The 13,852-nt window shown below is 38.9% G+C and overlaps 1 protein-coding gene across 5 annotated transcripts in view; it reads left to right on the forward strand.

Annotated features, from left to right (window-relative positions):
- The window catches only part of ULK4 (unc-51 like kinase 4), a 428,077-nt gene that overhangs the window by 186,374 nt on the left and 227,851 nt on the right, over positions 1–13,852 (forward strand). The window lies entirely within an intron of this gene.

The raw sequence follows: 13,852 nt of genomic DNA on the forward strand, positions 1-13,852 counted from the left end.
AGTTAAAAAGCCTTAAGGCTCAACATTAAAAAAAAAAAAATCTTGGATTCATATTCTTTTTTGATCACTGCATAGCTTCAGGGTAAAATTATTCTACTGACTCCCTGATTCCATGTTAGCTTAGTATATTATAAATAATTTGCTTTACATAAAATGTACAGACATTCAAACATGATTGGATGTTTCATGTATTGACTTAGAGAGGTACAATGAAATATTGGTAAAATACATTATGCATTTTTTGGGGGGGAGAACCCAAATATTTTAAATGTTAAGGGAAAATATCCTAAAATCCCTCCTCTCACTGCACCAATAGAATAGTTGTAACAATCTGTTGTTATGGAACATATTGCATTCCATCTAATCTTCAAGTTAGTATGTAGGATAATTATTGTAATACCACTTTAAAAATGTGGCAGAACTATGGCTCCCATGTAATAAGCCTCCTGTTCTTCCAATGATGAAAGCTGTGAGCACTGTTACAAATGTTTTTAATGAGCACATTTACTGCTTAGAAATTTGAACATATAAACATTCCTAGAAACAAAAATCTTTTTTTAAGGTCTTGTTTCATTGTTTAAGTTTTTCAGCAATGAAGTAGTAAAATAAAATAAGTAATCTAGAAAGCTGAGAGGATTTGAGGGCCATCCTGGATTTCACAGTAAACCTTTTATCCTTGAACACCCAGGTTTGATGTTACGTAGGGTACAGATGCAAATATGTCAGGTGGTGTCATCTAAATCCTCATTTTTTTCACATCATAAAACTACCACAGTTTGACAACTGTGCCAAGCTGCATCATTCTTTTCTCAAGACAGAGTACCACAGATATTACCAGGAAAAGCTTTGGTTGCAAGTTTGATTATTACCTACCAACTCCATGCCTGCTTCAACCAATGCTGTTAAGCCCTTAAGAGCATTAGAGTCTTTCACAAAATTGTTTTTTTCCCCCCTATGTTACTTTGTTCACAATTTTGTAAGTTTTATGGTAGGTTAAAATCCTTAACCATGTTAATTAGCAGAGTTTACTTTATGCCATTTTGAGATTGATAATTAGTTAAACTAAAATCAGAAATTGATGCTAAAGAAAAGCAAACTTGAACTAATTAAATTCATCTCTGCACAATTGAAAATAATGCATTTGGTTAGGGTTTTTATTAATTAATTTTGAAAGAGTATTTGGGTAAGAAATTGTTGAAGAAATTGAACTCCTGAACTCACATTGGGAACAAATGGTTGCACAGCAGACTGAAATCTGATTTAAGTGTCTGAAGTCTGTGCAGTACAAGTGCAATATAATTAGGTACTTCTTGGTTTCTCTGGCTATGAATTAAACTGAATATGAAAGACACATTTATTGGCATGATATAGTTAGACAATGTCTATTTGTGATTTTTAATCAATTCTCTCCCTGAGCTGCTATCCATAATTATTTCACTAGTCCACTGGAATTTTTAGTCAGATATCAAGGTAACCCAGAGATGATGAATTAGTTTTGTTGAGCTGCTTAGATACCACTTTTTGCATATTTTGTAGATAATACAAATATGCTGACTATTACAATATATTTGGAGTTGCACTGAGCAATTTTAATCCAATTGCAGTTTTTTCTTGTTGAGGGAAACTTATGTTGAATGGTCTTTGGTTATGAATGTCTCACTTGGTTCAAGACATTAGGCGTTTTGTGTCATCAATAAGAGTACACAATATAACTACACATTTTATCATGTGTTCTCACACACAAAATGCATGTGAAGCTGGAGTTCAGGCTGACAGTATATACATTAGTAATTTTAAAATCATGTAGTTATAAAAAAAAAACCCTCCATTACAAGCCTATAAATTTCAGAATTAAAGATAAACTTGGATCTAAACATTTCAAAATATGGAAATCTTAGATGTGTACAAGTATAGATCTCGGTCTTATACATTTTGTAGAAAAAAATGACCATAAGTTGGTATGATTCCAGTTATGTCCCAGTTCAGCAAAGTAATTACTCATAAATCTAATTTTCAAGCATGTGAGTAATCCCACTGATTTCAGTGAGGCTGCTTGTGTGCTTAACTGCCTTGCTGAGGCCAGTAGTAGTATGGTGGCTTTTCAAAACTTAAGATATCTATATCTGTGGGCTGCAGATGTCTTAAGGACCTTCACATTTTGTTTACATAGAACAGGAGTGGTGAACCTTTTTTGGGTTGGGAGCCACTGATCTACAGAAAAATCAGCCATAGGCTGCATAGAAGTGAGAAACAAACACAAAAAAACTAACCCCTTACCAGTGTGGGTTCCCCAACACAGGGGGAGAGCCCTGAACCTCAGGGTCAGATTCAGCCAAGCTGGGGTCCAGCCCCCAGACCTTTGGTTCCCCACCCCGAGATAGAAAGTATCTTACAATGTACTTATGAAAAAGTAAAAACAAAAAAGGGGGGAAAGGACATCATTATAGTGCAGAATTAAAATTGCCTGGATGCCTAAGCAATATTGTCTTACTACTTCTTCAGTGGCCTTCCTGTCCTTCAGAGGTGAGTGTGCATGCCACTAGAGATGAGATCTAAAAAGTAAAAATGCACAGTCACCTCTGAATTTTATGTTTGTAATTGTTGTTTTTTGATAGCTACCACATTCTTTCTTTCTATCCTTAAGTTACAGATGTGTATTTCCCCCTTCTCTCCATCTTAATGATGTATTTTGTCTGGGAATTTCCTAAAGTTATACATTTTTTTAAATGCTTGCCATACATTGTGAGCAAGGGGGCAGGAAGAGTTCCTAACTTCTGCCGAATACCAGATGTGTTGGAAGAATCACATAGCATGCAGAATCAGATAAAGGCAGGCAGCAGGGACCCAGTGGAATTTATTAATTCCACATGGTCCTTGACTCCCAAACTTCTAAGTTTTTCTTTGTAAGTCAGCTGCTCTCTATACCCTAGTTGCTTCCTCTGTGTTTATTCTTGGTTTGCTTCCATTCAGTGAAAGCTGTGGGTTTGATATAGACTCCGTTATTTAGTTCTAATTTAACCCTAAATGTCTTCTAAGAGCCGAGTAAGCAGTGGAAGTGTTGGTAATGCTGCTAGACTATATTGACCTTCCATTGTTCAGCAGATTTTCTGGTTTGGTGTACTGGTCAGGTTACAAGGGTGCTGGCCTAGAGAAGTTGACCTGTACTAATTTTAAGCATGTGGGAAGTTGGTAGCTGAAGGTGGTCTATTTGCTACCTTGGATCTATTTCATGGTCAGTGGCAGCATGGCAGCTTGCTTGGGCACTGCAGTGCTCTTTCATCTCTTATGGATAAGAATAAAAGAATTAATTTCACCCTAAAGACTGATTTCCCACAACATTTCATTTTAATTATATTATTAGAGAGCTTAATCCTGCCATCTTTACATGCTCAGATAGTTCTAGGAATAGGATTATCTATATAAGGGCATCCAGAACAAGTAAGAGTTGCAAGAGATAGTAATATGTTTTTTAGTTATGTGGCTGAAGTTTTTAAAAGCTGCCTGTGACTTTGCTTCTCTATACTAAACAAAATTATTTAACTGATTTTGATCATTTCAGACTTTAAGGCAATTGCATCAAATGTGGACTGTAAACATTTGTCCAAGTTTCAGGCTTCCAAACTGCAAGTGTAAAGTTTCAAATAGTCCATTTATAAAAAAGGCTTCTGAAAATAATTACACACGTAGTGGAAATATTAACACATCCTTAATTCTCATGTAGTGACATTTTAGGGGCACAATTATATATGTCTTGAATGTGTTCACATGAAAATTTTATCCTAGGTAATTTTATAAATTTGGAAAACAATCAATGTTTCTGTTAATGTACAACCTGAAAATGAACATTGTCTTATAGTGAATTTACATTCAACTTCACTAAAATGTTGCATGTAAATTAAACAAAAATGTATGAGACAGATTAACATTTTATTGTAATTCTCTGAAAAGCCTTGTGAACCTGAGAAACACTAGATACAAATATTTTTTTTATAGTTTTGATTTCCATTTGGATACAAATCTTAAATAGTCATAACCTTTTTTTCTAATAAAATAAATATTAAGTTGTTATTGATCTTTGAACAGCTGCTATTTTAATTTAGTTGAAAATGTGCCATTAGCTACAGATGCATACATTGCCAAAATATACCGTCACATCCTGGCAAAAACAGCAAAAAAGTAATGTTGTCCTTGACAACAAAAAGCTATATAGTAAATGTTTTAGAATCCTTAAGGGGGCTAAATTTTCTCAGACTCTTTCATCTGTTCCATTTGTGATAACTAGTGAACTTTATTTTCTATACTTAAATTGAAGAATTTTATGGAGCCTAATATTTTTTTTTAAGTTTTTGAAGTAAGATGAAGTGATTGAAATGAAAAGTGTTTCAATTCAGTGTAATTTTTGAAATTTGAGATATGAAAGTGAGGTTTAACAAAAATTAATCTAACCACTTGACCATAATTAAACAGCACTGTTTTATTTCCTTTGATGTCAAGAGTTTTATAAATTAATACTGTGATTTATATAGACATTCCAGGAACACATTTCTTTTAATGAATATTTGCATTTTTTCTTAACCCTTTTAGTATGAGTTCCTATTAAGATTTTCCACAAAGTTCTAGGTGCTTTTGCTTTGGAGCACATGAGCAGTTATTATTCTTGGCAAAGATCACAGCAAGTCTCTGAAGTTGATAGCTTTATTACTACAGATACCAAAAAGGGAAGTCTGTAAAATTCACAGCATATAACAAACTGTAGCTGGCATCTGTAGCCCATCAGGTTTGCCAGTCATAACTTCCTTGACTTCATGTGGGTTTCCATACTGCGGGAGCCAGCATATTTTGTTTTCTGATTTGAGCCTTTAGTGATGGATGGTTTCACACTGAGTTGAACAGAAAAGCCTCTGAGTGATCAATGTGTCCATATAAAAATACGCCACTGAACAAACTGGAATTAATGGTAGAATGCACCTGGCAAGATTATAATTCTTTTGTATCCTGCAGCATAGAATCAAGCAGAACCTGTTATTTCCTAATGGTCAGGTTTTATAGGAATAGGCTAGAAGAAAATAACTATTTAACTTGATCTCAACACGCATTGGTAAAAATCCTCAAAATATTGAGATGTGTAGCTGTGTATTTCTGAGCACTCTTCCTGTCATTAGTCAACCTGAAAAGGTATAGTGCAGTGCATTACAATTCCTAATTTTCATAAATACTGTGTGTTGAGTTTTCAGCCATTCTAAACATGCATCTCTACAACACTGGAAACAGCATAGAGAAGCTCATCCTGGATGAACTTGTGATGCTGTTGAAATCAGTGGGGTGAGATTTTATGCTAGGGAGTTAAGAAACTAATATAAGAGAATCAAGAAAGACAGGAACCAGTTGTGAAGAGGGGCCAGAGAGAAGTTTTATTTTAAAAATTCCTTTTGGTCAAAGCCAAGCTTAGATTTCTGTCTAGGGCAAAAGTTCAGTTGACCCTTGGCAAAAATAAAAACAGACATTTCAGTCACAACTATATTTTGCAATGGAATTTATAACAGTCTTTCTGGAAAAATTCCAGAAGATTATGCTCCTAAGAGAAAATACCCAAAAGTTTTAAATGCAAAAAAAAAAAAAAAAAAAAAAAAAAAAAAAATCCAACTTTCTAGTGAGAAGCTAAAGTACTTGTAATTTGTGTTTAAAAATGAGAGAATCTTATATTTAGTACTCAAAGAAACAGGAACCCAATATAATTCCACTAAGAAAGAGGTTTTATGTTGCTATGTAGTACATGCAGAACACAGTCTGTGGCATGTAGTAGCTGTGACAAGGGTATTTCTTTTCTCACTTAGATTTTACTTACTTTTGTGTTTTCCTCTTGTTCTGCATAATTAATGTTGAGCAACTACTCCATTCTCATGGATATGAGATGTTAGGGGCAGATGCTATGTGACTAATTTTGTTTTGTTTTTTTTCAGGAGAAGTAACATTGCTTGGTTTTTTAATTTTATTCATTACTGTTAAAATATTTATATGGAATAGTAAACATTTTGGTAATATTAAAGAAAGTAAAGTGACAGGAAATTATGAGAAATTGAAATGGAGAATGAAGGGGTACCATGAGGATATACTTTGATTCCAGCATGGAGAGGAATATTTATTAAAAAAAAACAACAACAACAAAAACCCACCCTACTATCTTTCTAATTAAATCACAAAGATCTGAATTATGTAAAGTGAGCATTTTTTAAAAACAAATAAAAATAGAGGTTAAAATAGAAGTTATTTTGGATTTGTGGGGTTGCCAAGCTTTTCCTAGTCTAGACTTGTTACTTTATAAATCTGCATTTGTGGTTCAGAACTGTTAAAAGGCAAACTAATAGTTTCCTGACATGCTGTACAATTAAAAAAAACTGATCAGAAATGAGAGTAAGAACTCTGAATTCCTTGGCACAATGACTGCTTTTTGCAGTGACCCTTCTAATAAAATATGAATAAAGAGAAATTTTGAGTTTATTTGGAGACTCAAAATAAGCCTCTTTCATTTCAGCATATGCTTACAGGAAACTTAGCAATTCAGTATCTGATATCAGTAGATCAGTACAAATCTGCTTATTATTTTACTTTTTTAAAAGTACTTGTTTATTTGTTCCTACAGGTAGGTAGATAGTTGTAGTAAGTATTTAAGCCATTGACTGTTATATAGTAAACAAAACTTGAGAGGGAATATAATAAAACAGTATTATAAACAAAAATATCTCAAGTATGACAATTTAATTTTTAACTCTTGAATCTCCCACAACCTCATGTGCCCAATTTAAGAATAACCTATTTTCCTGTAATCCTCTTTTCTTCATAGTTCATCATGTAATGAAAGATGGCAAAAAATTACTATCAGCATTTCAAAGCTATTTTGTAGAATAACTCCTCCAGTAGTTCAACCACACCAGACTTTTGTAGTTCTTAGAAAGCATTATGATATGGCCCTTACCTCATACAAATCTTCCACATTCTCTCTTCACTCTCACCCTTCCAATATTCCCACCCCAAAAGTGTAAACCTTTTAAGTTGTATGGTAGAGATATAAGGAAGTAGAGAGAAAGTGGTGGAAATCTTCAATATCCAGCATAAGAAGATGCATTTCCTGGCTGCTTGAACACCCAAATTCAGTTCTTTGTTAATTGAGGGAAACCACAAGCAGGTTAAATGGAATTGCTGAGAAATTTAAAGAGTGGGAGATTTGGAAAAACTACACATGAGCAATTAGTTCTAAAATAACCGGGGCCCCAAAACACATTAATCTGTTCACAGTTCTTCCCCTGAAGAGTTAAAGGATTTATTTCTATCTTTATATTAGTCACAGTTCTGGGGAGTACCTTCATGAATTTTTTTTTTCCTGAGGAAAATAAAAGGCAAGATCATCTGCTGCAACTTGGAGCAGCTCTTGGATTATGTACAAATGAGGCCTCAAGTCAGTTTTGCAACTTTCAAATCCTGTGGCTACTCTTCATTAGGCAAGATCCAGCAAAGCCCATTAGAGTAGCTGAGGGCTATTCTCATTTACTTGGGACTCCACTGGCTTCCAATACAGGCAGTCCCCAGGTTACGTACAAGATAGGGACTATAGGTTTGTTCTTAAGTTGAATTTGTATGTAAGTCGGAACTGGCTCCAGATTCAGCCGCTGCTGAAACTGATCAGCGGCTGACTACAGGAAGCCCTAGGCAGAGTTGCTCTGCCCCCGGCTTCCTGGAATCAGCCGCTGATCAGTTTCAACAGTGGCTGAATCTGGACTCCTGGGACAGAACAGCTGGGGCGCTGCCGGGTAGGTCCCCGCAGGACCAACCCGGCAGCACCCCAGCTGCTCTACCCCAGGCGTCCCACAACAAAAGCCAGGTCTGCTGGGGGGGAGAGGGGGCGAACTAGCTGTTCTTCCCCCCCCCCAGCAGACCAGGGAGACCCGAGCAAAGCCGCGGAGGCGCAGAGGTCCCGCCGCCTGTGCGGCTTTGCTCCTGTCTCCCTGCTGTGCTGGGGGAGTCCCCCCCCAGCACAGCAGGGAGACCCGAGCAAAGCCGCACAGGCGGCGGGACCCCGCTGCCCGTGCGGCTTTGCTCCTTTGCCCCGGAGCAAAGCCCCCCAGCACACCAGGGAGACCCGGAGCAGCTTTTCTCGCCCCGGAGGACGCGGTGGTGGGACCATTGCGCTCTGGGCGGTCCCGCCACCCGCGAGCTCCGGGGCGAGAAAGCCCCGTTCATAAGTGCAGATCCGACATAAGTCGGATCCGCGTAAGTCGGGGACTGCCTGTAATCACTGTAGCAACCTGGAATTGTCAAGGTGCATGGATGGTATAGTCCAATCATGTACCCTTCTTTCAGAAGCAGGGAGTAGTAGGACATAAAATTCTATATAATGGCTTAAATCGTCCAAAAATCAACAGAGGGATTAGTTAGTGGGCCAGTGAAAAGGTGCTCTAATGGACCAGAGGCTAATGCTCAAAGTCTGTTACATCTGTTTGTTGTTTTTTATTACCAACTCTTGTTTCAAATTGTGGCCAATGAGATCGTCATCAAAATTGTCTTTGCAATCAAATTTTATTCTTGTGTTTTCGGGGTGTTTTTTTTTTCCCCAGAGTCGTTAGTTGAGGATGATGTTAATCATTAGTCAACCAGAGCTGTGGCAGAAAGAAAAGTGGGCTTCAAGTCATTTTCTTATGGTGAGATTGTGGGAAAAAAACTACAGGCAGTCCCCGAGTTACGCGGATCCGACTTAAGTCGGATCCGCAGTTACGAACGGGGATTTTCTCGCCCTGGAGGACTGGAGCGGCGGGATGCCTGGTCCCGCTGCCCGCCTCCTCCGGGGCGAGAAAAGCTGCTCCTCGTCTCCCTGGTCTGCTGCGGGAGCCAGCAGACCAGGGAGACGCTGAGCAAAGCGGCGCAGGACCCGGGCCGGACCCGCGGCCGCTTCCAGCTGATCTGGAAGCGCCGCGGGTCCGGCCCCGGGTCCTGCGCCGCTTTGCTCCGCGTCTCCCTGGTCTGCTGGGGGGGACGCAGCTAGTGCCCCCCCCAGCAGACCAGGGAGATGTGGAGCAAAGCCCGGGGCCTGTGGTAGAGCAGGTGGGGCGCTGCCGGTTGGTCCCGCAGCACCGCTCCTTGGCGCTACTGGACCAACCCGGCAGCACCCCAGCTACTCTGTCCCAGGAGTCCTGATTCAGCCGCTGCTGATCAGTTTCAGCAGTGGCTGAATCAGGACGTCTGGGGCAGAGCAGCTGGGGTGCTGCTGGGTTGGTCCAGTAGTGCCGAGGAGTGGCCGCGCTACTGGACCAACCCAGCAGCACCCGAGCTGCTCTGCCCCAGGCATCCCCAAGTTAACCGCTGCTGAAACTGACCAGCGGCTGACTACAGGAAGCCCGAAGCAGAGTTGCTCTGCCCCGGGCTTCCTGGAATCAGCTGCTGATCAGTTTCAGCAGCAGCTGACTTGGGGACGCCTGGGGTTCTTAAGTTGAATCTGTATGTAAGTCAGAACTGGTGACCAGATTCAGCGGCTGAATCTGGATGCCAGTTCCGACTTACATACAGATTCAACTTAAGAACAAACCTACAGTCCCTATCTTGTACGTAACCCGGGGACTGCCTGTACTTGGAATTCATTGTGCATAATCATAAATATTGTTTCTTTAGCACTAAGCTGCTGAATGATTCCAACAGATAGACTTCTTAGCTTGAATCTTCAAATTTTGCAAAAGGTTATAGAGCAGGAACTAACTAAGCAATTCCAGTAACACTTATTGCCGAGCCTGAAACTTCTCTGTTCCAATATCAGAGCATGTTTGTTACAGGCTCATGACTGTAATTAACCTGCCCACTAATGCAAAACAACCCTAGTTAGTTGACCTATGGGGCAGAGCAAACCTTTCTGAGACTCTTTTCTCTCAATGAATTAAATAGGCTGGTTGGTCTTGAATTTTATCTTGTTTTGAACAAATACTGTGTTTTTAAAGTTATATGCATGTATTTTCATGTGTTATTACGTGTTTTATAAATAGAATACACTTGAATTGCTTTATCACTAAAACAGAGGAACCTCTACTATGAATTACAGAAACTGAAGTGAAGTGAAGAATAATGCATCCCTAGGCACCGAGTTTCAAAAGTGTAAGGGGTGTTTTGCCAAGGGCCCTACCCCTGCCACACTCCACCAATACCTAACCCCCTGGTGGGCAGAAGGCACTGGAGTATGAGAGAAGCTAATGGGGGAATGCTGGTGGGTGTTCAGAACCCATCAGTTTTTCCCCATAGGTGCTCCAGTTCCAGAATATCCATTGAGTCAGCACCTATGTCTGCATCTGTGTAACTTTCTTGAGGTAGAAATACTTGGTGAACTTTGTTTAGGAGACAAGCAGTATTCTGAAACAAAACAGCTGGCTCCTCTAATATCCTTCAAAAGTTAGGAGGGGAATGGGGACTTCTCTCCAGATTAGCAGCCTTTATCTCCTATATAATTGATTAACGGTATTTTGTGTCTATTTTAGGGTGTCTGTAGCACCCATCTCTGTAACTAACTACTTTACCAGTGATGTCAGCAAGATAGTTTGATAGATCACCTTATAATATGCAGAAGACCAAAGAAGGGAAATAATAGAAATAAATAGAAGTCATTTCAATTTTGATATCTGGGATTGGGTTTTACTCTCTTTTAATATTTATTTGCTTGCATAACTAGAAGTACAATACTAAGGATGGAATAATCCATAGCTGACCCTCATAGTTCTCCTTTCTGCTTTGTGGTAGACAAGTTCAGCTTTTCTGCAGGAATATTTGAATATAATGCTGGATACTAAGTATATGTCCTTGTTTCTTTTGTTGCCAAAACTTTCCAGTGTAGACATACTCCTAGTGATTCCTACAATTGGTTACAATTGGAGTATCACTGATTCTTCCATGCTTGGAAATTTCAATCTAGCAAATAGATTTTGCCTAACTGAAGATATTTTTTTCTTCATGTATCTGCTTCAGTATCTTCTTTGAATTTATGTCATGGTAGTAACGATCTTTCAGACTTTACCATAGCAATGCGTTATCATCTTATGTGCCATTTTATTGTGATCTACCCCTCCCCTGGGCCTTGATATAAACAGTATGTCCTCTCAAGTCTGGGGAAGTGTGCCAATGGAATGAAATGGAATGTGGATTGAAACCACATAATAAAATTACTGGGTTTTGGTTTTCCAAATTCCATTTTTTCCCCAGAAAATATGCCTCTATTGCTAAGCAAGGTAATGGTTGAACGTGAACTTAAAATCATAGAAATATAGGGCTGCAGAAGACCTCATGAAGTGACCTAAATCCTCCCCTCAAGCTGAGGCAGTGCCAAGTAAATCTCAAATACCCCTGACAAGTGTTTATCTAATCTGTTCTTTAAAACCTTCAGTGACAGGGATTCACAGCCTTTCTTGGTAATCCATTCCAGAAGTTAACTAATATGTATATTCAGAAAGTTTTTCCTATCTGAATATCCCTTGCTACAGATTAAGTCCATTTTCATTGGCCTGCCTTCAGTGGACATGGAGAACAATTGATCACTATTCTCTTTACAACAGCACTTAACGTATTTGAATATTATCAGCCTTTTCCCTCCCTGGTTTTCTTTCAAGAAGATATATGCCCAGTTTTTTTAACCTTTCCTCATAGGTTTTCTAATCCTTTTATCATTTTTGTAGCTCTCATCCGGGCTTTCCAATTTGTCCACATCTTTCCTAAAGTGTGACACACAAAACTGGACACAATACTCTAGCTGAGGCCTCACCAGTGTCAAATAGATTTCCTCATGTGTCTCTTATATACAATACTCCTATCAGTACACCTCAGAATATTTGTCTGGTGGTTTTTTTTGTTTGTTTTTTGTTTGTTTTTTTTGCAACTGTATCATATTATTGACTCAGATTCAATTTGTGATTAATTATAATTCCCAGATCCTTTTCAGCCGTACTGTCTAGCCAGTTATTCTCCATTATGTAGTAATGCATTTTATTTGTCTTTGATTCTCTAATTTTGTCAGGGTCATTTTGAATTGAATATAATGCTGGCTATTAAGTATATGTCCCTGTTTAAACATAATGACCCCTATTGGGTTCCGACTGAAGTGTCTCAGATTCCTCCATACTGGGGACCTCCCGGCTGGTGATATTGTTTTGGCTAATTGAAGATGTGATGAAAAGTCTGGGGGGTAACTGTGTCAGTTTGTATCTGCAAAAACATGAGGATTCCCATGGCACCTTAAAGTTGTTGATGATGTGATGTCAACTGCAAATTTTATAATCAAACTCTCAACTCCATTATCCAATTCACTAATTTAAAATATTGGTAGTACTGGACCTCAGCCAGACCCCCAACAGGACACTATTAGATATCCCCTCCCATTTTGATAACTACTCTTTGGGTTTGGTTTGTCCATCAATTGTGTAACCAGCTACTGGTAATTTAATGTAGGCTAAATTTATTTAGTCTGCATAGCAGAATGTCTTTTGGGATTGTGTCCAGACGCTTTACTAAAAGCAAAATGCAACATATTTACCGCTTCCCTATTCCCCGCCCTCAACCACTAGGCCAGTAACCTTGTAAAAAAAGGAAGTTAAATTGTGGTGTGGCGTGATATTTTTTATAAATTCATGTTGACTATTACTTATCTGTAGATACTTAAATATTGATTAATAATTTATTCCAATATCTTTCCATATATCAAAATTAGGTCAAGTGGAATATAATTCTCTGGGTCCTCTTTGTTTCCTTTTGTGAGGGCAGTACTATGTTTACCTGTTTCCAGTTGCCTGGGACCTCACCCATCTTGGCAGTAATAGCTAACAGTTCTGTGGATTGGTTCATCTAGTTCCTTAACTACTTTAGGTTGAATTTTATCAGGTGCTGTCAACTTGAATACCTTTAAATTATCTAGGTATTCTTTAGCCTGGTCTTTTCCTATTTTGCCTTCTGTTCTTTCCTCCTCAATGTCTGTTTTAATTGTGTTAAACATCTTGTCACACCTAACGTACTTAATGAAGAATGAAGCAAAATAGGCATTCAACATCACAGCCCTTTTGATTTTGTATGTTGTTAGTTTTCCTTTGTGGACCTAAATTTTCCTTTGCGTATCTCTTGCTCCTAATGCATTTATTAGAACCCCTTCTTATTGCCTGTTATGTCCCTTGCTAGGTATAACTCATTTAGTGCCTTGGACTTTCTGAACTTTTCCCTTCATGCTTGTGCTTTTTCTTAGCAATGTGTCCATCTTTTTACTTTTTGTAGGATTCCTTTTTGTTTTTCTGGTCATTAAAGAGCTCTTGATGCCATTATTTTGGCTTCTTACTATTACTCTTTAGTATTTTTAATATTGATTGTTTAGAATTCTAGCATTTAGACCAATAGTCTCCAACCTTTTTACACCCAAGATCATTTTTTAAATGTCAGAGCATTTAAAAATCTACCCCATCCCTTCCCCAAGACCCCACCCTTTCTTTGAGGCCCCACCCTCTCTGTTCCCCTCCTCTGCATCATTTGCTGTCCCCAGCCCTTACTCACTCTCACTGGATTGAGACAGGAGGTGCAAGCTCTGGGAGGGAATTTGGGTGCAGGAGGAAGTGGAGAAGGGGATGCTGGCTTAGGGAGGGGGCTCCAGGCTGGAGAGAGTTGGGGTCAGGGTAAAGGTTAGGGTGCTGAGCAAGCCACAAGCTTGTGGATGTGGGGTGCAGGAGTTTGGTTTGGGGTGTATAAAGGGCTCAGGGCTGGGAGGTTGAGAATATGATGGGTTCAGGACACAGATTAGCAGTGTGTGGATGGTGCAGGAGTGTTGTGGCAGAAGACTGGGAATGTGGGGGTGAAG

The sequence above is a fragment of the Pelodiscus sinensis genome, chromosome 2 (genome assembly GCF_052426305.1).
Source record: "Pelodiscus sinensis isolate ZL-2025 chromosome 2, ASM5242630v1, whole genome shotgun sequence".
NCBI classification, from domain to species: Eukaryota; Metazoa; Chordata; order Testudines; family Trionychidae; genus Pelodiscus; species Pelodiscus sinensis.